The 20,131-nt window shown below is 41.1% G+C and overlaps 1 protein-coding gene across 4 annotated transcripts in view; it reads right to left on the bottom strand.

Annotated features, from left to right (window-relative positions):
- The window catches only part of CHRM2 (cholinergic receptor muscarinic 2), a 103,617-nt gene that overhangs the window by 8,800 nt on the left and 74,686 nt on the right, over positions 1-20,131 (bottom strand). For 2 of the 4 annotated variants that reach the window (XM_049822171.1, XM_049822167.1), the window contains exon 1: positions 13,636-13,779. The exons of 1 other annotated variant lie outside the window; for it this stretch is intronic. The gene's annotated coding sequence lies outside the window, so the exon portion shown is untranslated. Of the gene's footprint in view, positions 1-13,157; positions 13,239-13,635; positions 13,780-20,131 lie in introns of those variants that run through there. One more of the 4 variants, XM_049822168.1, reaches the window with a different exon arrangement.

The raw sequence follows: 20,131 nt of genomic DNA, 5'->3' as shown, positions 1-20,131 counted from the left end.
TTTAAGACAGAGTTTCTAAAAGTGGTGGTGCAGTCAAAGGAAGACAAAAAGATCAGTTATGTTTGGCTCCTCTGTACATCAGGGATTAAGGAATCCTCCTCTGGCCCCTGTAACTAACCTGCTGATGCACAGACATATACAATCCATGTCACTTAAACGGAGCAGCGCATTTTCACTGTCATTTCAGCACTGCGTATTTTCTTTCAGATGCAAAAGGAAGAAGATGATGCAAAATGTCAGCACAACAACAAAAACCCGTCTGACCTCTAAGAAAAATAAGCAAGTCTGTCTCTGTGGAAAAGTCAAAGTGCTATAGCAGGGTAAAGGTTGTCTGTCTGAGGCAACTTTGTAATCTTGTAATTTATACTTGAAGAAATACAACTGGCAGAAGGTGGGGCTCATGCATTTGCCTTTGCTTTAAAAAACAGCTAAGATTTGTTTGCCAATTCCTTGTTGAAGAGGACACATGAATAAATAGAGGAACATAAGGCTAGACACACATTTTTTTCCTACTCTCTATTCACAGGTACATCTCTAAAATCCTTGGGATCAGGGTCAAGAAAATAAAACTGTGAGGAGAACTGCTTTAATTAAATATGTGCTTTTTACAGTAAAAATAGGCTGAGTGGAATATAACAGAATTTATACTCTGTGCAAAAAATATACAGGAGAATAGCCTAGACATCTCTAACGTATAGGGCTGTCTTTTCAGCAATTGTGTGCTTTTCACCCAAAACCTCACAGCTGAGCAGCTGCTATCCAGTTAGATATGTAAATTACCAATTTTTTGGGACGAGCTAAGAAATTCTCCCAAGCAGAGCTGTTTATGAACATTCTTAACAGAATGCATTTTTTATCAAAAGACAGAATAACTCACAGAGATGTATTGATTTAAAAAAAAAATTCAGCTGACAAGAGTTTGTGATCCAGGGCTCTGCAGCTACCTCTGGTGACAGCGAGTGAGAGGGGGAGCAAGAAGGGAAGAGAGTGAGAGAGGATCAGAGCTGAAAAAAATTGTGCTTTATGGTAAGAAAACAAGTATTTCTCTACGATTTCATTTAGACAAATTGTTCAGAGGTTTGTTTTCATTCCATTGAAGAACTAAAAATCATTTTTTAGTGATTTTAAATTTTTAAAACCTTGAAAACTGTTGTGAAACCGAATTACTGTCTCCTAGCTAACTTTATTCCTAAATCTTTTCAGCTGATTTTTTTACCCACTTCCAGTGGAAGTATTGATAATTCAGTATAAATTGCCCTGATTTTATTATCTGGGGTGCAAGGAGCTGGATGAAAGCTAAGAGCTAATTTTACTTGTTAGGAAGAGGGTTTCACTGTATTCTTTTGAATGGAAGCAAAGCAGGGGAGTCCCTTTCCCAGTGACCTCTCTCTGCACAAAACTTTTCTGCCATGAGAAGGGTGGTAGGTCTGGACGGCAAATTACAGTGACTGTTACGGCGTAGGTATGGAGAAACACACCTGCTATCACTTACTCCAGTAAACTCTTCCTTTGCTTGCATCAGTATGATTGTAAAGTGAACCGTGTTTTGCCAAGTGTGTTGACGAGAAGGTATAGGGCTGGTGAAACATGTGATTTCAACCAACATGTATCATGGGTGATGACAGAGGTACCATTATCTGGGCAGAGACAGGAGTACGCGCGCCTCCTGACCCAAGACCCCCGGGAATGTGCTGGACTCTTTCCTGTTGGCCCCAGTAGGGTTTGAATCAGGCTGGTAGTGAGGTTTCTGTTTCTTATCGTGGCCGCTTGCTGTCTTGGTACAGGACTAACTGTGGGCTACTGGTTTTGTCGTGCCACGGAGCCCATCTCTGCTGCTGGAGAGGCAGTTCTTACGGGAACAGCTGGTATTCATCGGACAGACCTAAGGGGCAGAGGCATTTTAAGGTAATATGACATCCCGTTATGAGAAGTACCAGATCTTATTCTTGAACAAACAGAGCTCTCCTCTGCAAGCCCATGGTGTGAGTTGCACAATATGCCACTGACTCCTGTGGGCTACCATAATTTATCCTTCTATCCTAAGTGCATTCTTGCTAAACAGGGAATACCCAGAAAAGGCAAGAAATTTCACTTGTGACCTGAAAAGCAACCAAGTTCATTTTCTGAAAAATATTTTAAAATCTGTATGACTTTGTGGAACGCAAACATCATAATCACTGCATGGAAAATGTCCAAAGCCAAGAAATCCACATATAAAATAATTCATTGTTTGATATTTAATATGTCACTGGGAAACATCTCCAGTGCAGTAGTTTTTCCCCTCTAAAGAATTCATAGTGCTGAAAATCATTCCCTTCCCTTCTTTGACTAGACAAGGGTTTGGGGCAGAATGGGCTGCATGGTACGTGCACTTTTCACCTGGTGTGATGCCAGGTCTTTTTGCAGTGAGTAGTAGTCAAGACAGAAGCAGGGCACAGGTGGGTTGACCTGAACCCCCGTTACCACTCGCAAGGAGAAACGTAGTCCGGGCTGGCACAGGCTGGAGTAAACGTTCCCAGAGCATGCTGGCAGCCGTGGTCTGCTTCGCTTTCCTTCATTTACCTCCCTAGCAGTCGCTGGGAAGAGCGAAACAGAGGTCTGATGGGTGAAGTCTGTGAACTGGTTCATTGTAAAAGGGAACCGTGGTGAGTGTGAGGAAGCAAAATGATGCCAGTGAAGGTATTCATCCCATTCCATTGCAGACCCTGAGGAGGAGGCCTGCGGAAACAGGAGGGCAAGGAGAAGGGACAAGGACTGCCTGCCACCCTTAGGATCATGAGACTGGAACAGGAGGTGCTTAGGTATTGCATCCTCCTGACTCTGCTCTCCACTTGCCCCGACAGGATCCCATCCCTTTGGTGCAGATGAGCCTTGTAGCAATCGTTGTAATTTTAAATTTAGAATGTATCTTCAACATCTGTCACAAAAGAGACTACAGAAATGTTGTGTATATTGAAAAAAATGGCTGATATGCCACGCCTGTCAAAGTTTGTTAGACAAATTCTTCCTCTGTATTGTGCGTATTGCCAAGTTAAATATGGTAAGGATTTAATGGTTTCTTTGAATCCTCTGAAACCATATAAAGGTCAAGACATGAAAGAGGAAACAAACAATCTGTACCTGAAAGTTTTATTTGTGATTTAAATGGGATTACCCAGGGTCCTACGTGCATTGCTAGTCTGAGCACTTTCCAGCATTCAACTCTCAAACAAAAGTAAAATATACTTTTTTAACATCTCCTCTTTGATCTAGTTCCTCTCTAGTCCAAACCTATGTAAAATGGATTCGATTTTTGCTGTAGCAATAATAGATTTTTTCCTTTTTTTCCTGAACTGATTTTGATCCTGAACTGCATTGGTTTTGATTCTAAATTCCTTCCTGGCATCATTTAAAGCCACAGTATTAAAAAAAAAAAAAAGGAGAAACAAAACCCATAAGCCCGTGACAAATATACTAGGCATGTTAGTCAGAAGTTATTACAGACTTTAAGAGAGATTATAGATTTAGTCTGGGCTTTTGGTAAAAAATACATTTCAGAAAATTCCCAAATACCGGAAGACTAAAATCTTCACCACATGTTTTATCGTCTGCAATCCATTTGAAACCAGAAATATCTTTGCAAAGTGTTACTGCCTCGGTGTGGTCCATTCTTATTTTCATGCACTTTTGTTTTTCTCGATCAACATGTGTCCTACAAAAAAAGATATTCTATGGACCTGTCTGGATCTACTTTTCCCCATCTCATCAGGAAGGGTACCTAAGGGCAAAATAAACAATTTCTGCACATTTCTTGAAACAACAAGTAGATCAGAGTCGTAGAGCATTAACAAAAGCAAACGAACGTTGTGCCACTAGCAACAATTGAAATAAAGCAAAAATAAAAATACTCCCCCCAAAACAGCAGGGAACTGTACACGAGTAGATGGCAGTGCTGGCATCAACATTGCTGCCTCAGTGCTATTGTTAGGGTCTGAGAATTTGCACAGCTATTAACTATATCTTGTTTGCTGCTGCTGTTACAGTCTAAAACTGGTAAATGTAGTGCCGTGAGCCCAGCTGGTTTGTATTCAAAATCGCACAAGGAAAAGTATAGGCAGTATAGAAAAAAAACCCCAAACAGCCAATAGCCTCTCTCATTTCAGGAAATAATAAAAAAGCAGCAGTTTTTCCTCAAAGGTCTGGATAATTATGTATTTCTACTATACTGGTACTACTGTTGTTACTATCAGTATCGTTATGCTGATAGTCACCCAGTGGTACTAGGGCACTTAATCTATTTTCTTTCTGTAAGTATAGTTTTGGCTGCAGATGTGTCTTTGTTTTTCAGGACCTGTGTAATCAAGAGAGAATTTTCATTCTCTCTTCGGCAGCTGACATCGTTACAAGCTAACTTCTGCATCTGAATGCATTGAGCAAACCTGAAAAATATGCTTAATAGGCTTGGTTTTATCTAGCTGGTTCTGATCCACAAAAAGGGATTTTTACCTCCTGGACTAGTGGAAATACTTTCAGTCATGTGTCTCCTTATTCTTGCTAGGATTGTATGTAAAGAATCCTTGGTCCCAAACCAGAGAGCAAACAAGCAAGTCTCTTGGTGAAGTTATGGCAAGGCTTTCCTCTGCGCTCTCATGGAAACATATGATATGGTTGCCCATATGATAAAAGTGACTGAATGCAACGGTCCATGTCATCCCTTCTGAGTCCCACCTGCCATACTGCACACCTCAGCTTGTCAGAGGAGCTTACACGCTGGAGGGAATTTGCAGAACGGCAATTGAAAAGGCAGAGGGTTTCACCACTAAGCAAAGTAAATACTTTAGGACACTTTCACTGTGGAAAGCTAGAACAGAATAGCATTTTTTTCCCCTTTTTTTCAGGTAAGCTGTGAAGGGGGTCAGGGGTGGTGGAAATCTGGTTAATAAGATCAAAATGATTTTATAACCCAGAAATCAGACAACAAAGTAATTTTTGGTCTATGGAGTATGAAAACCAAAATGGAACTCTTACTGAATCATCCCCCAGTTCTCTCTAGAGGGTTGAGTTAAATGGACAGGATCTCCATCTAGAGGCACAGAAAGGCAGCTACCACATAAAGCAGTCATTTCCAGCAGTGGGATGGCTTCAGTATGTGTTGAAAATTTAGATACTTAATGTCTCAGGTGGAGGAGCCCCACATTTTACTATAATTTACATTTTATTATAATTAAGGAGCAGAGATATAATTTGATGAAATTCTGAAACATTACAGTTAGATATTCTTGTAGCAAACAGTCTGAATACCGAGGTATAATTAGGCTGGGGTAGCTGCTGCACAGACACACATGCTCAGGCCTGAGCTTATCCAATGCCACCAGTATTATTTATTCACCACTTTGCGCATGATCCAACTCAAAGTATTGTTTCAGAGTAGGTTATACATGGGTCAGAAGGGCAGCTGGTGTCATCAAAAGGTGACAAAGCCAGGGACTAGCTCATGCCGCACTCACATTTAATCAGTGGACCTATGCTGATTTCCACTTGCAGAGATTATAGGCTAGCTAGAAAAGGGAGATCAAAGTGACAGATTGCAGTAAGTCACTTCTCTTTCCCTCCTTGCACTACACCACTGTTGCTGGAAGTTGACTGAAGCTCCTCTCACCAGTCAACCACAACAAGGCAAGTTTTATCTGACTATAACTACCTTCTTCAAGCACTTTAGATAAAATACTCATACCAGAACACAGACCCAAATTATACCTATCCTCAGCCATAAGAAAGCTTCCTTCAGCAGAAGAGTTATTTAAGCTTCTGTTAAGATTGAATTGAAGATCATTAGATTCCAGGATATATTCTCTGAAGGGACAGTGCCGTAATAGGTAAGTACTCCCTCTGCAGCCCAGCACGAATTGGAGGCACAGTACGTCATTATCCTCATATCAGCTATCATGCCTGTGCTATTAAATAGAAAAACCTTATGAGAGCTACTCAAAGTCCCTGGGTGACAAGTGGCAAAGCTTGTGAAAGAGGAGAGGGTTCAGAAGGCTGGCTGAAACCAGCTCACAATTTGTTCTGAATACCTGGAGTTAATGCGTAACAGAAATGCATCTCTTATTTAAAACATGTACAGGTAGATCTAAAAAAAAACCCCAAAACCCAAAAGAAAACAAACAAAAAAAACCCCAAACCAAAACAAAAACAACAAACCCACACTATTTCTGGTTTTTTTCTGGTTTAAATGACTTTTTTTCTGCCAAAGCCTGAAGTAATATTGGTGATGAAATAATAATGGGGAACTACAATACAGTACAGGGCGGGTCTCTCAAAGAACTGCTGATTAACCCCCTCAACATGCCAATGAGTGCAGCAAAGGTGCTGTGGTATTTTAGTGAATCTCTGCAAATCCCTCCAAGTCATGGAGGTCCTTTAGGGACCCTGAATAAGCCCATGGAGACTCTCACTGTTCCTCAGAGATTTTGCAGCCTTCAGTAGTGTCTGTGACAGGAATATTAACATACCGAGGGCCCAAAGGGACTCTTACTGAAGTTAAAGAAAATCTTCCCTTTTCACCTTGGTTGGAAATCGTGTTAGTACATTGCTTTTATCAGTGATTTCCTTATTCACCCTCTTACGATCTAGCAGATTCACTTGTGATACCTCTAGATCATCCTTGAACCTGCTTTGGAAAGTGTCCAGTTTCTTTACTCAGCAAATGATTTTAAAATTCATGTTAAGTCCATCATGGCCACCCCTACATGAAGTTCTCAAGAGCTTGAAAATCTAGTCCGTTCTGCTTCTGTGTCCCTTAATCTTGGGGATTTTTACACATCTTCCATCTTACTTAACAGCTTACCGAAGATGTAGATTAGAAGCACAGAGAAGAAAGCTGACTCAGATATAAAAGGAGTTGACTCAAATTCTTTGCAAGAATTTAAGCATATATTGAACTCTAGTTCAAACTTGTTTCTGAGAGGGCAGCTAAGTCTTTATTTATGCTTGTATTTCTGCAGACTGCATTTAAGGCGGTGATACGAAATAGTGAAAGAACCTAATTAGTTCTTTACCTTACCAGAAAGGAGTGGTACCTAAATTCCCAAATTAGAATCCATATTTCCAAGCACATTCTGCAGTCTGAGAAAAGTTTGTGAAAGATGGAAAGATGCTAACAATACTTAACGAAATGTTTGCAATATGTTTGAAAATCTCAAATGAAGTGTTTGCTATAGCTAATTACAAACATGTTGATCACTACTATGAATGTTTACTGCGAGCCTGCATGATCATTTCCCCTTTTGTGGACAGAGAACCTCAAAGGTTACATATTCCTTGCCAAAGGAAGGAAATATTTATTTAGCAGTTTTTCCTGCAGCATTTATGTTCCCAGTTGCTACATTATTATAGGCTCTCTAAGACTCTGACTGTGTTATGTTTCACTAAATGACTGCTACCTACTTTAATTACATAGACTGTAGTTGCGAACTAATTGCATTTCTACTTCATTCCAGGTTTAAGAAATCCGTGTCTAATTCTGGTTCTGATGCATGGCTCCAGACACTGGTCTCAACACGCTGCAGTTAACAAGGTAAGATACCTTAGCTTCGCATATGAATAATTCACCATGGCACTAAGAGAACCCCCTATCCTATCAATATCCTATCAACAATAATGTAATGTTTAACAAGGTTAACTTAATAACAGGAAACTGGGGGACTTGTCTCTGACCATGTACCTTCTGTTAAAAATATATTCAGCATCGCCGGGCCAGGAAGACTAAAATGCATAAGCAAATACTCTCAAGCTCTCTGCACATTTTGATTTTTAAAGAGACATTGCAAAGGTTGTTCACATCAAACTTTGACCTCTCTTACGTGTTTGCAAAAAGAAAATATTCAGAACATTTGAAATGCAAGGTTTCAGAAGTGCTAAATGGGATTATTTGAATCCAAAACTATTAAAGCCTGAGAGGCATTAACTAACACAAGATAGAGAAGAGCAGGTGATTATTGTATGCATGGATCTGCACTGGGAGGCATGAAAAGGCTACACCGAATACTGTCCCTAGGTGTAAAGGCTTCAGCTCAGCTTCTGCCTCATGGGACACAGCTTACTATGATTACTAAACACAAAAACTTATGCCCCTGTCACAGGAACTGCTTGGACATTAACTGTGTAAAGAAAATACTGTTATTCCACAGGGGGGTTTGCAAATTGATCTTGTCACTTTAGCAATGAAGTCTGTGAGATACAACGCTTCCACAGGGGGATGGTGATGAATATACTTGATGTCCCTTGTACCTTTCATTCTAATTCAAAGATGAGTTAAAAAAAAAATTAAAAAGAAGAAAAACTTTTGAGACAAATAGGTTGATTCTGAAATTCAGGCTTCTAGAAATTGTTCTTATATTTTATGGCATAGGAACCTCTTTCATGTCGTGGCAGAAGCACCACGTCAGCTTCACCAAGACTGTTGCTAAAACTGCTTGACTGGCATGAAGGCAGTTGCTCTCCCATTTCTGGTACTGAGGATCTCAAACTGGTTTTATTAATACGCTGAAATTCCATAGTTATGCTGTAGATTACTCCTTACCTTCCTTTGGCAGGCTTATCTTTATTGTCTGCAAGTTTGCCATTTCTGCTTCCTCATCTCAGATCACCTTTCCACAACAAACATGTCTGAGGAGAAAAAGACTAACTAGTATATTTTGTTTCCTGACATTCTACTTTACCCTCATCTTCTGCAGTGTCACCTACATGGTCCAGTTCTCTCGATCTAATTCTATCTTTACTTAACAACTCTTTAAATTGGGACTTGATGGTAAAGCAAACTTACGGAATATGAAATACGATCTAGATAGGAATACTACCTAGTAAAGTACCTAGGGAACAATCTCCTCCATCAAACTGCTGAATCCCTGGGGCATCATGACTGAGATTAGATCCCTCCCACTGTGCCATGCAACAGCAGCAGAATCACTCAGCAGCAATTGCTGCATTGCAACGTGCTTCCACACAGCACAAACCTATTTGATGGGCACCAGTACATACCTAAAGATAGATATATCAGGAGGTGTGGGGCAAAAGACAAGCGAACATAATAAAAGGGGTGAAAGCAAGAGGGAGGTAATGGGGACAAGACTGAGATGCGAATGAAAAAGAAAAGAAGTTAATGAGGAGAAAGAAAAAAGAGTGACTGCAAGAGAAACAGTTCTGCATGAGCATTCACCTGGGCTACTTGAATTGTCATGCCTTATTGCCTGTTTTCAGTAGAAATTCCTCACTGACCCTAGTTTCAGTACCTGTCTGTATTATCCCATGCCAGCCCACAGAGGGATTGGCTAGCATTCCTTCACATCTTGTGCACTGAGCAGTATTGTTGAAGCACTGAAGTGACTTAAAGATCTGAAATCTCTCCCCCAGTAGTCATTCAAACATTTAATTTCTTAAATCCTGCTGCCATTCACTAAGACTTGGCCTCCATAACCTCTTTGGAGAAGAGGATGTAAATGATTTTTTCAAAAAGTTACCCTTTTTCCCCTAGTTAGGAATTCCAGTCTATTCAATTTTCCTGTAGAGATGATTTCTTCCCCTGTAGGTTGCTTTTGTTGTTTCCTGTGCTGTTATCTATGCTGTGGACATGAATTTATTTCCCCCGTGCCCTATCATTCTTTTCTTGCTCAGTTCTGCAGCAAAGCCATGACCCTGGGTCTGGGACCATTAGCAATCAATTCCATGACGGGTCTGCCTCCAAAAGGTATGAGATTCAGATAATCAAGTGGGATTCAGATGCTTATCTCCGGGTAAAGCTGGCATTTATCGTAGGGTTTCTATATTTCTGCCTGTGATCCTTGAGGAAGGTAAAATGTTTAAAAAAAAAAAAAAAATAGAAAGAAATTACATAAAGCAAGCAATGAAGGGAAACTGTGACCGAACTCTGGGGACCCCCGGAGCCTGGTGTCCAGCACACCACGTCCCTGCTGTCTCAGCCGAACTGGCAGAGGCACAGCTCAGCGCCATGGAACAGCCACAGCTCTCTGTGAAGTCATGTCTTGGGGATTTGAGTTGTGTTGGTATCTTTTTTTTTTTTTTGCTGCTTCTGTTTGTATTACCAAGTGCTGCCTCCGCAACTCCTCTCCTTAACAGCGACGCTCCTCCCTCAGACCTTTGCAGTGGCTCTGCTTGAGGGAGAAGCAGGATCTGTAACCTGTGGGTCTGGGACAGACCCACATCACTCTTCTCGTTCATTCCCTTTTCGTTTTTCCTTGCTGCCTAGTGCAGCACCTGGTTACCCTTCAGTCTCTCTGGTCTTTCTCATCTTGTTCTCCACCTCTCTGCTGCTAAGATCAGTCTTCTGGCTATCACTTTCCTTAGGTCACACTGTATTGTTTTTCTCATCTTCTGGTCGAACAGTTACTACTCCCTTTGCTGGCAGCGCTCAGGTCTCATTTCTCTCAGCACTTTAAACTGCAGAAAGGCAAAAAAGATTCATGCAGTCTAATACAAACCTCCTAGCAAGTCTAGCAGGAAGCGATGCTGTACTGACACGCTACGGTGCTGCCCTCCCACTCGAGATGAATGTTGGGTCAGGCTGATCAGTGGCTCTACCAGGCAACTTACAGAAATAGTCCTAACCTTCATCAGCTCTTCTCTGAAGTTTGTAAGAAACTGATATGTCGGTACTGACAGTTCCAAAATCATGAGACTCAGTTTTGCCCCCTGTTTGAGAATGATCAGTGGGGCAGAGTATCCTGTATATAATATGCTTTATGTAAGAGAAGTAATGAAAATTGGTTTAGGTGAGAAATCCAGAAGACCCGTGAGTGGAGAATCAGGAGACATAACCAGTCAGGAGTGAGGTGTTCGGCTAATCTGTGCGTTTGATTATGAAGTGGATCAGATCCATCTGAGCAGGGATTGTTATTAGTAAGTATGAAAAGTGGCATATTGTGAGGCTAGTTTGAAGGCATGACCTTGTAACAGCAGAGAAGTGGCAGTATATTTTCAACAATGCGAAAGTAGCCAATAGTAGCACAGCAATAACAGGGCTGAGAGAAGCAGATGATAGTAAATATACCTAATTTATGCACATATAATAAGCAATTATATTATGTATAGAATGTATGCATATGTTCAATTATGTCTTCATAAGCAAATTACACCAACGCAGTCACTGCATACAGTAGCAGTGAGACGCCCCAACTGGGAAGGCAGAACTAGGATGGGAGAACTGAATTTCTCCTGCTGAAGTTTTTGGTTCTCTGCAGCTCGCAGAGTTTGAGGCTGAACAAAGCCTCAATAACGCCACACTGATTTGCAGATGTCGTGTACCCCAGTCATATATATGCCTTGTGATACTCTTTGGGAAGTCTATGGCTCAAAGGCGCATTTCACAGCTCCTTGCTCTCAGTCACAGACACTATAAGCCTGTGACTTCAAAGGGACATCTGAAAGGAAATGTTTGGAGAGGAAAAAAAAAAGTGTGTGTGTGGGAACAACCCAGAGAAAGATTGTCTGCTTGTCTTTTTTTTTTTTTCCTGCTCATGATATAACAGGCTTAAGATACTTTGGTATAACTGCTTCTCAGTGGGTCATTTTTTCTTCTTCCTTTACAAAGACCACAAAAAGAAATTGGCAGTGAGGAAGAAAACAGCTGTGTGATCCCAATCCAGATGCTGTCATCTTAGAGTGGACTTGTCAAAAAGCAGGCAAGCAACTTTCCATCTCTAAGCAGAGTCCTTGGGTCAAGCTGGAATGATGTCCATGATAGTGACTCAGACTTTTTCATATCAGGACTTTCAGTAGTAGCATATGCAAAAGCATGTACTGCTCCCTGTTGCATATCCAGTCATAAAGTAAATAAGAAAAGTCTCTGAGGGTTGGTGGTGCCCTTTCAGGCTGTAGGCAACATCACTTAGATGACATTTTCTCTTGTTTCTGAGAGTAAATGAGGTTTAGTTCTAAATTCAGTCTGTGTCAAGGCTTTAAGCATGTTATCGATAACATCAATGTCCTCCACATATATGAAGTCCTGAATTGCTTTCATGAAGTTTCTGAAGTGTATTTTTTACTTTATGTAAAGTAGGATTAGATTATTTTGGTTTACATTTTTAATGAGTCAATTTGGATCTGTTTGTTTTAGTCTGTGATATGCAATGCAATCACATTGAATGTTTGATACCCTGAAAGGCACTGAATAGTTAAAATGCAGACACTCTTGTTTGTAGAAAGACATAATGGAGGGATTTACAGTCAAGTTAATGTTTAACCTCTTAATCTTTCTAACATTATGGTTGGAAAATGCCCTTTAAATTTAATTATCTGCTTCTTTACATTTACTACTTTGCAAATGAGCATTTAAAAATGTCAGTCATCTCTCTTTACAGAGATCTATAATAATTTTGTATCCACTCATAATGATGTTGGTCATCCTAAGCAAATGCCACCCAACCCACTATGCCACTGACAGCATCATTTATTCTCTTCTTAATTGTCTGAGTTTTGCATATCTCAGACCATGTAATTCAAGGCATAGTGTGCTTTCTCCTTTACACCACCATATATTAGAAGCATTTCAAATCTTAATAGACTATAATTTTGCATCTCCAGGTAGCAAAAATCTCAGTAACTAATTGGGGATGGGTGGCATTGTCCTGAGAAGAGACTTATTCCAGAAAAATATCCAAATTATTAATGTTTTGACAAATAGAAAATAAATCTCAGGAAGTAACTTACTATAGATTCTACATAAGATACAAACTATGTCAATGCATTATCTATAGTTTCATATCAATTTCTCAAATATTTGGAAGAGCAGACAACAATTTATTATTTTCTTTTCATGGGCATACTGTAGGGTCTGCTGTTTTTGAATACAGTTGCCATTTTGACTGTCAGGTGCAACAGAAAGTTGAAAAAGGTATTGGTTTAACTATGTGGTAAGGCTGGGTCCTGTAGGAATAGGTGGCAAGCAAATATTTATCAACACAGAGTCCAATGGTGTCCAACACCCTGGCTCATAATATCAGCTGACACGATCCAGGCTGAACACTATTGTCAGGTGGTCAATGGAGAGCGACAGCACAATTACATCGAAAAAACAATTGGAACATATCCTGCATACAGGAATAAGAGGCTCCATGGGGGCCTCTCTCTGCTGAGACAGAAAAGAAAGTGAAGAGTGATACCATTGCTGCTTCATTTCCATCAACAATCTTGCTTCTGCTTCTTACACCTGACACAAGGGATGTCTCAGTTATCCACACAGGCTGGAAACAGGCAAGGGACAAAGAAGTGTAAGGGATGTGGAAAAATACAGGACAATTCCTTACTTACACCTTACAGAAGTGTATTAATTCTTTCTTCCATTATCTCCAAGGTAGGTATTGCAAATGCATAATCCATTTAGATTTAGAGATAGCACATTTGAATTGCATCACCTGTGCAAAGAAGATCAAGCACCCAAAGATGGCATTCCCAGGTAACACAATTATATCTGGTAATAAGACAAATGTCTTTTCTAGCTACTCCTGCTGGGTCTTGTGATTTGCTTAATTTATACCCCATATTTCTGCACAATCTGTTTATAACCAAACATAGTAACACAGTTCATAGTTATTTTCAACTACAGACTTGGCAGACAGACTAAGAGAACTGAAGTCTTACACTTTTTCTGGGAGAATCTCTTCTTGCTGTCTTGCAGTCTTCACAGGTGAAGGAGGTTTGTTGCTTTACATCAATGGACTGGCTTAGTGCTCCAGATAGCGGGAAACTGATGCAACTTACCTTGAACTAAGCAGAGCCAATATGCCTCAGACTCCCATGTGTAAATACACATGGACTTTAAACACAAATAGAAATTTGGGATTCAGGCATTCTAGCCATTTTGTCATGGACCTGCTGCACATACCTTGCAATGCATTCTGTTCTTTCAATAACAGGAAACTGGGTGGTGTTTGAGAACAAATAAATAGTGATCCAGTCTGTTCTGATGCAAAGAGTGTACTGATATTTGGCTGAGAATAAAGACAATGCAGTAAAAAGAAGAAAAGCTCATAGGTTTTGTAGTTTCTCTTTTGCAATCTTGTGATGCACACTTTGCTTCTGTGATCAGAAAGTGGTTCAATCTACCTGTGTTTGTTACAGTCAGTATAAGAATAAAGCTGATGTAGTAAATTTGGATGAGTGAGCCAAAAGTTTTGGTTTTGCAAGGCTTTCTACAGGGAGTGACAAAAGGTGTTTCCGAAAGACTTACAAGCAAACTGACGAAGACAGTAGCATTAACGATGGGGAATGCCAAGAAGTTTAGTGCTTCACTTTAGATAAACGATTGTTAGGATGTTCATATATGACTTTCTTAAGCCTATGAATTCAAGACTGCTCATAAGAGTGTGGCATTTCTTGCTCCCAGACAGGCAAGACACACAGTTTGGGGCTTCCTCTCTTTCATCGCCTTGGAGCCCAGGAAGGGCACCGTGGAAAGTCTCCTGGGAGAGAGCTAAATGAAAGCTCTCTCTCCAGCCTCAAAAGAATATCTTGAATAAGAGCTTGCCATGAATAAGTTATGTTTGTCTCACCCTACCCAGGCAGGTTAAACCAGTGTTGAGGTTTAAGAAATGTTTTGAATTCTTGTGAGGTTTTTTTTTTCTAAATGCTTTTGTCAGCTATGAGAGAACCAGCCCACATGATTTTGCCTTGCCAGCCTGAGTGGTTAACACTGTTCTGACTCTGATGGGACTGTTTCCTTCAGAGTGAGAAACTGATGACACAAGGCAACTACTTGCTAGCGAGATTTCCTTATTTACAGGAGCCCTTTCTGTTTCCCTCACCAGGGCTGAGCACTAACAAAGTCTGTCCCTGGCAGGCACCTCTGTGCCCCAGAAGCCCTCTCCTTGATTTCCACAAAAATCATGTTGAAGCGACATCCATCTCCCGCACTTCCAGCCCAGGCACGGCCTCCCATCACCAGCTCAGCCCTTGAGACTGCAGCTAGGGAAGTGCCTGGCATCGTCTATCTTCCCCCTGTACACTCGGCAACTGGGAGCCTTGGGGAAGGACCTCACTAACCAAATAGGCTGCTCTGCCCCATCCGTTGAGCTTAAAAGATTGCATCTCACCCCCTTGGCATTAACACGGTTGTCGTTATCTTTGGGGACAATGGGCATCTGCTGGCTAATGGCACCCTTTAGGAACTGTTAGCTCTTGCTACCTTGATTTGAACTGAGCAACATGGTGAGCCGCTGTACGGTTTCACTGAACTTATGAGTGAGTTTTAGCTGGGATTGCTTCTGGAGCAGCTGGGCAGTGCCCAGCACAGCAGGGTCCTTACCCTGTCTGAAGCCTTGTGCCATAACCAAGGTATCAATTAGGGAATAATTGTATTCATAACAGGCAAATCATAAAATCATAGCAAAGCTGTATGGAGAGAACTTCTGGTCTCCAAAAAGCTGCAAATGTACTTCTCTTAAAGTAAGTTTAATTACAGTTCTTAAAAGCGTCCATTACTTGTCTGTTGAGTACTTTTAGCAGGTTAGTCTTTGTTATTTGTACAGTTTCACTCAGATTATTGCTTATTTGGGCAACAACTACTCTCGAAGAATTCCCTCATTTCCAATTTTCACTGTGGCAAACATATCAGCTGGGCAGAATAGGCAATTTTGAACAAGTACCTGTGAGGAACTTTCAGCATAACCCAACCAGAACAGCTAACTAAGCAGCACAGCCCATCTCCTGCTGCTTTGAGAAAATTCTGAAGTTACCTGCATGCCTTTTTCTCTTACAGGACACACATAAGAAGTCTGTGAACAAAAAAGCAAGTGCATCCCAGGGTCAGATATCTGCGCTCTGGCATCTGCGCTTTCACAGAGCAGGATGGTTCTCTTGCGCATTGTGTATCTGATCCTATGCGTCTCAGCTGATACCATCCTAATTCAGTTCTTGTTTCCTTCCTTTTAAGGAAGGGACTTGAGTGTTTTCCTTCCTTCCTTCCTCTTACAACCTGGACCCTGATGCTTTATTCCTATTGTGTTGCCTTGGTTATCTCCTTTTGTCCTCCCATTTTTGTTCAAGGAGCTGTTACATCACCAACAGTGACAGCAGCTACGCCAGAAAATACAAAAGGTGGTTAGGGCTAACCACTAGTCAGGCAATTATTTCTTCTGTTTCCTTAAAAGGAATCTGTTCTGCAACAGATAGAAAATCAAAATCCCATCATGATCGCAAAGCATAATCTCTCTTTCTCCGTATGTGTCTGTATGGAACATATATTTATGTTCTATTGTAGCTTTGTTATTTCCTATCCTTTTGGCTCTTTACTGCTATATTTCGCCATATAGTTGATCTGTATTGCATTTTTTTCTGTTTATCTGTCTTCTTGTCGTGGTGTACACAAGGGTTTTGGACGGAAGTGTGAATATTAGACAAAGGACAGTAAATTCAATATAATCCAAATTATACAGGCTAATCAACAATAGCCGGTGTTTCTGTCACGAAGTGCACACCCGTTGAATGTGCAGTGTCTCTGACGTCTCTTCCTCTATATTGTTTGGTTTTGAGATTCACAGAATTAATCTGAGCTCCCTCTGTAACAGAGCTATCTATTCATGACAAAAATGCACAGATAATATTTGCTTGTGTTAGATTCCCTTCATCTGCTCTGCAAACATGCTACTTTTGTGCAGGTTTATATTCTTAAGAATGAATTAAATATCAGGCTGCTCATGAAAACAGCAGCCACTGGCAGGATGTTACAGAATTTTCATGAAGTGAGTTGTGAATTTCCACACCTCAGCATTGGCAGTGGGAGCCTAACTTGGAGAACACTGAGAGCAGGGGTCTACTGTATAGGCCACATGACTCATCCAAACTCCAATTTCAGAGTCTGAAATCCCATGGTAAATTGCTCCGGAAAAAAAAAAAAAATAAATCAATAGGTCAAAAGTCCTGTGTATGCCAAAGGCAAAACTTCTGTTGCTTTTGGTAGGTTCATGACTTTTGCGCAAAAAAGGGAAAAAAACCAGGATTGGTGTCTGGGGACTAGTCCCAGTTCATTGTTTTATTGGATCCAGAATTATATTCTTCTGTTCCCTGCTGTAAACTGTGCTGGGATCAGGCTTGCTATTCATCACTTAGGAGAAAAGTCTGTCTCTGGTACACCTTTGTAACATTCAGAGTGCCCAACCAAGCGTTTCCTCCTTCTGAAGGACAACACTTCCCTTTTCTCCCCTAGCACAGGGTCATGCAAAACTACCTGGGGCTGTGACTGTTGCCGGGCAGTTGGCACGCATAATTTATTGCAAAACACATCTGCAAAGTGCAACATTGAGTTCATGGTTGGAGCCTAATGGGTTTCTGAGTGCCCCAGAGCTGTAGGTGCAGTCTGCTTTAAAGAGTTTTTTCCAAGTGTGTGTACAGGACAATGCTTCCCCACTTTTAAGCACCTGCTGCAGTTTGCCCCACACATTCTCTTTACGGCTAGATTGATTTCTATGTATATATCCATTTTAAGTTCATAAAGTAACATGGAATCCTTAACTGATAAAATCACTTTGTAAATGACAGAGGCTAGCAAAAGTATCATAACAAAGAGCATAGTAATAATTATGAACAGCCATGAAAAGCAACAGAACAACTAAGGAATAAAATCCCATCTTTGCCATTCACCTATTCTGTGGAGGAGATGTGGATAACAGACATTCATTCCTTTATATACAGGAAATTAAAACTGTGGAAATAGCTGCAGCAAGAAGAGCTACTGGGATGGGATGGGATGGGATGGGATGGGATGGGATGGGGAGGTCCTGGCAAAGACGAGGTCATCATACTGCAAAGAGAAGAAAGGGAAAGAAATTCTATGACTGCCATGGGCAAGTGTTTCTCTGAATAAAACCAACTAGATCTAAATAATCACCATTTTTACTCAGGTCTTGTCATTGAGTGAATAAGACAAAAGAATAAATAAATATCAGCAAAACAAATTCAGCTCCCCCACATTTGCCCTTCCACCTGCTAAAAAAGAAAAACTGTGTTCCCTGTAGTAGAAACATTAGTACTAGATTCAGACTTTTCTTTAGCTCCTTTATGCTACTCCTGTGGTGTGAAGTAATGGAAAAGCTTTCAGGCAACTGAATGTTTTCCCCCTGCTGGAAAACCTCTGGGTGGCTTAGACCCAACATTTAAAAACACTTAAAGATGTGAATAACTTCAAGATACCACAGGTGGCCACATCTAATGGTTTAACACAAAGGGCACTAATTAAAGTCCTCTCTGTGTAAAAGGAAAAGCAAAAAGCAATGCTATATGTATATTTCCTGCTTCAAAAAAATCAGCGGGGACTACAGGAAATTCCTAAGAGAACTGTTGGATGGAAGATTGGTTCTTTCAGTTCAGCCACTGAACCCATACAGAGTGGCAGGAGCAACGCAGTATTCCCAGGAGCAACCGGGCTCTGCCTGCGAGACTTGGGCTGAAGAATCACCATTGGTAGAAACGTGGTGTTTTCTCCTTCGACCCACATTGCTTTCTGCCCTGGTTCTCCTCTGTCTTAGGAGAACACTTAGGTGGCGGTGGCTGTCGTCCAATGGGCAGTGGCTTTGGATACCTCCTCATTTCACATCAGCCATGAGATGGAAGGTATGTCCGGGGAGGTTGTGTCCAGCAGATCAGAAATATCTGTAATCTAGCAGAGATTGCATTCTCATGTTTTGGCTGTCCTAATAGTATCAGAAATATAGTTTGCAAAATACTTGAGTATGAAAGAACTGTGAGGATGTGTCAGGGCAGAAGCATTACACTAGAAGTGATGATGATATTACACCGGGTGACACATAGCTTTGAAGGAACAAGGGTTTTGCAGTAAAAGCAATGACTTAGACTGAACTTGTCTTTGATCAGTGTCTGTCCCTGAAAAATGTGGGCACAGCGCATCACCTCTGACATCAAAAGCACCTCAGGCACCCAAATACTATTGGTTATGGCAATCTGTTTCTCTTTTTCAGTCTTCTGTCTGTGCTTTATCTTTTTTTCCTGCTGCAAGTTTATCTTGCAACTCAGACCTGAAAGGTTTACAGGGCATGGGTGATCTCTCACTCACATCTGAGCAATGCAGGCACAATAGGTCTTCAAGACACTGGAGCTAGTCTATAACTACACACCGTGCTGGTGTTCAAGGTGGAGGAGGGAGCTGGAGGTTTGTTCACGTTTTCACTTGCTTGTTTGTTTTCAGGCAGGACACCCAGTGAAATAAATAGGCAAAGAATGAGTTTATTCTTAGCTCTGTGTTTCCCTGTCATTACACAGAGCCTGTGCTTGCTGGGAAGTGGTGGGATTTTGGAGCAAGCATTTCCATGTACACACACAGAGCTTTTGCTAAGGGAGGGCTAGAACAATGCTCAAAGATAAAGGAGAAAGTAGGGCCTGAGAAAGGAGTAAGGGAAGATAAGAGGATTCATTTAATGCAGTGGAGCTGAGCTAAAACCCGGATCAAAGCCCTGAAATGACACCATGAAGTTGGTGTGAGCCTGGCAGAACTGGCCCCAGTAAGACTGCTAAATAAGAAGTGACTCATGCTTATCATTCCCTTTCTCTTTCATCTGTATGTGCTGAAGGTAAGCAAGCCCTTATTCCGTATTGCTATGTTCAGTGAAACAGTAAATAAGCAAGTGTTGAGCTCCAGCTGTAGTAACAAGAACTGACAAGAGCCTGACAGGTTTGCAGTATTTTCCCTAAAAACAGCAAGAAAAGACAAGAACCCACCACCCCCAACCACCATCACCTTCTTTATGTATTAAACTACCCTGGAAACAGATAAACTCTTCAATCCTTATATATTACTGCCTCACTTGCTTTGAAACGGGAGCCATTGGCACTTTGATGAATGGACTGGAAAGTTGCTGATGTTCACTGTAGATTCTTTAAGATCCCCTGTACCCTCAGCCAATATGCAGCGTTGTAGCTCTGCAGCAATTGAATTCCCAGTGAATCACTGCAAGGGAAATTCAGCCTCCTGCGGAGAGGGTCATCGGCAGGTTGTGTCTCTTTCCTCCCTTGTCAGGGCAAAATTGGGCCAGTGCCACAAAGTGTTTGGTCAAGTTCATTGGAAGATAGAAGCCCAGCAAGTCCTAGTTTTAAAGATGAACTTCCATCATGTCCTGGAGTCAGATTC

This window comes from Accipiter gentilis, chromosome 18 (genome assembly GCF_929443795.1).
Source record: "Accipiter gentilis chromosome 18, bAccGen1.1, whole genome shotgun sequence".
Taxonomy (NCBI): domain Eukaryota; kingdom Metazoa; phylum Chordata; class Aves; order Accipitriformes; family Accipitridae; genus Astur; species Astur gentilis.
This window is presented reverse-complemented; position numbering and strand designations above follow the sequence as displayed.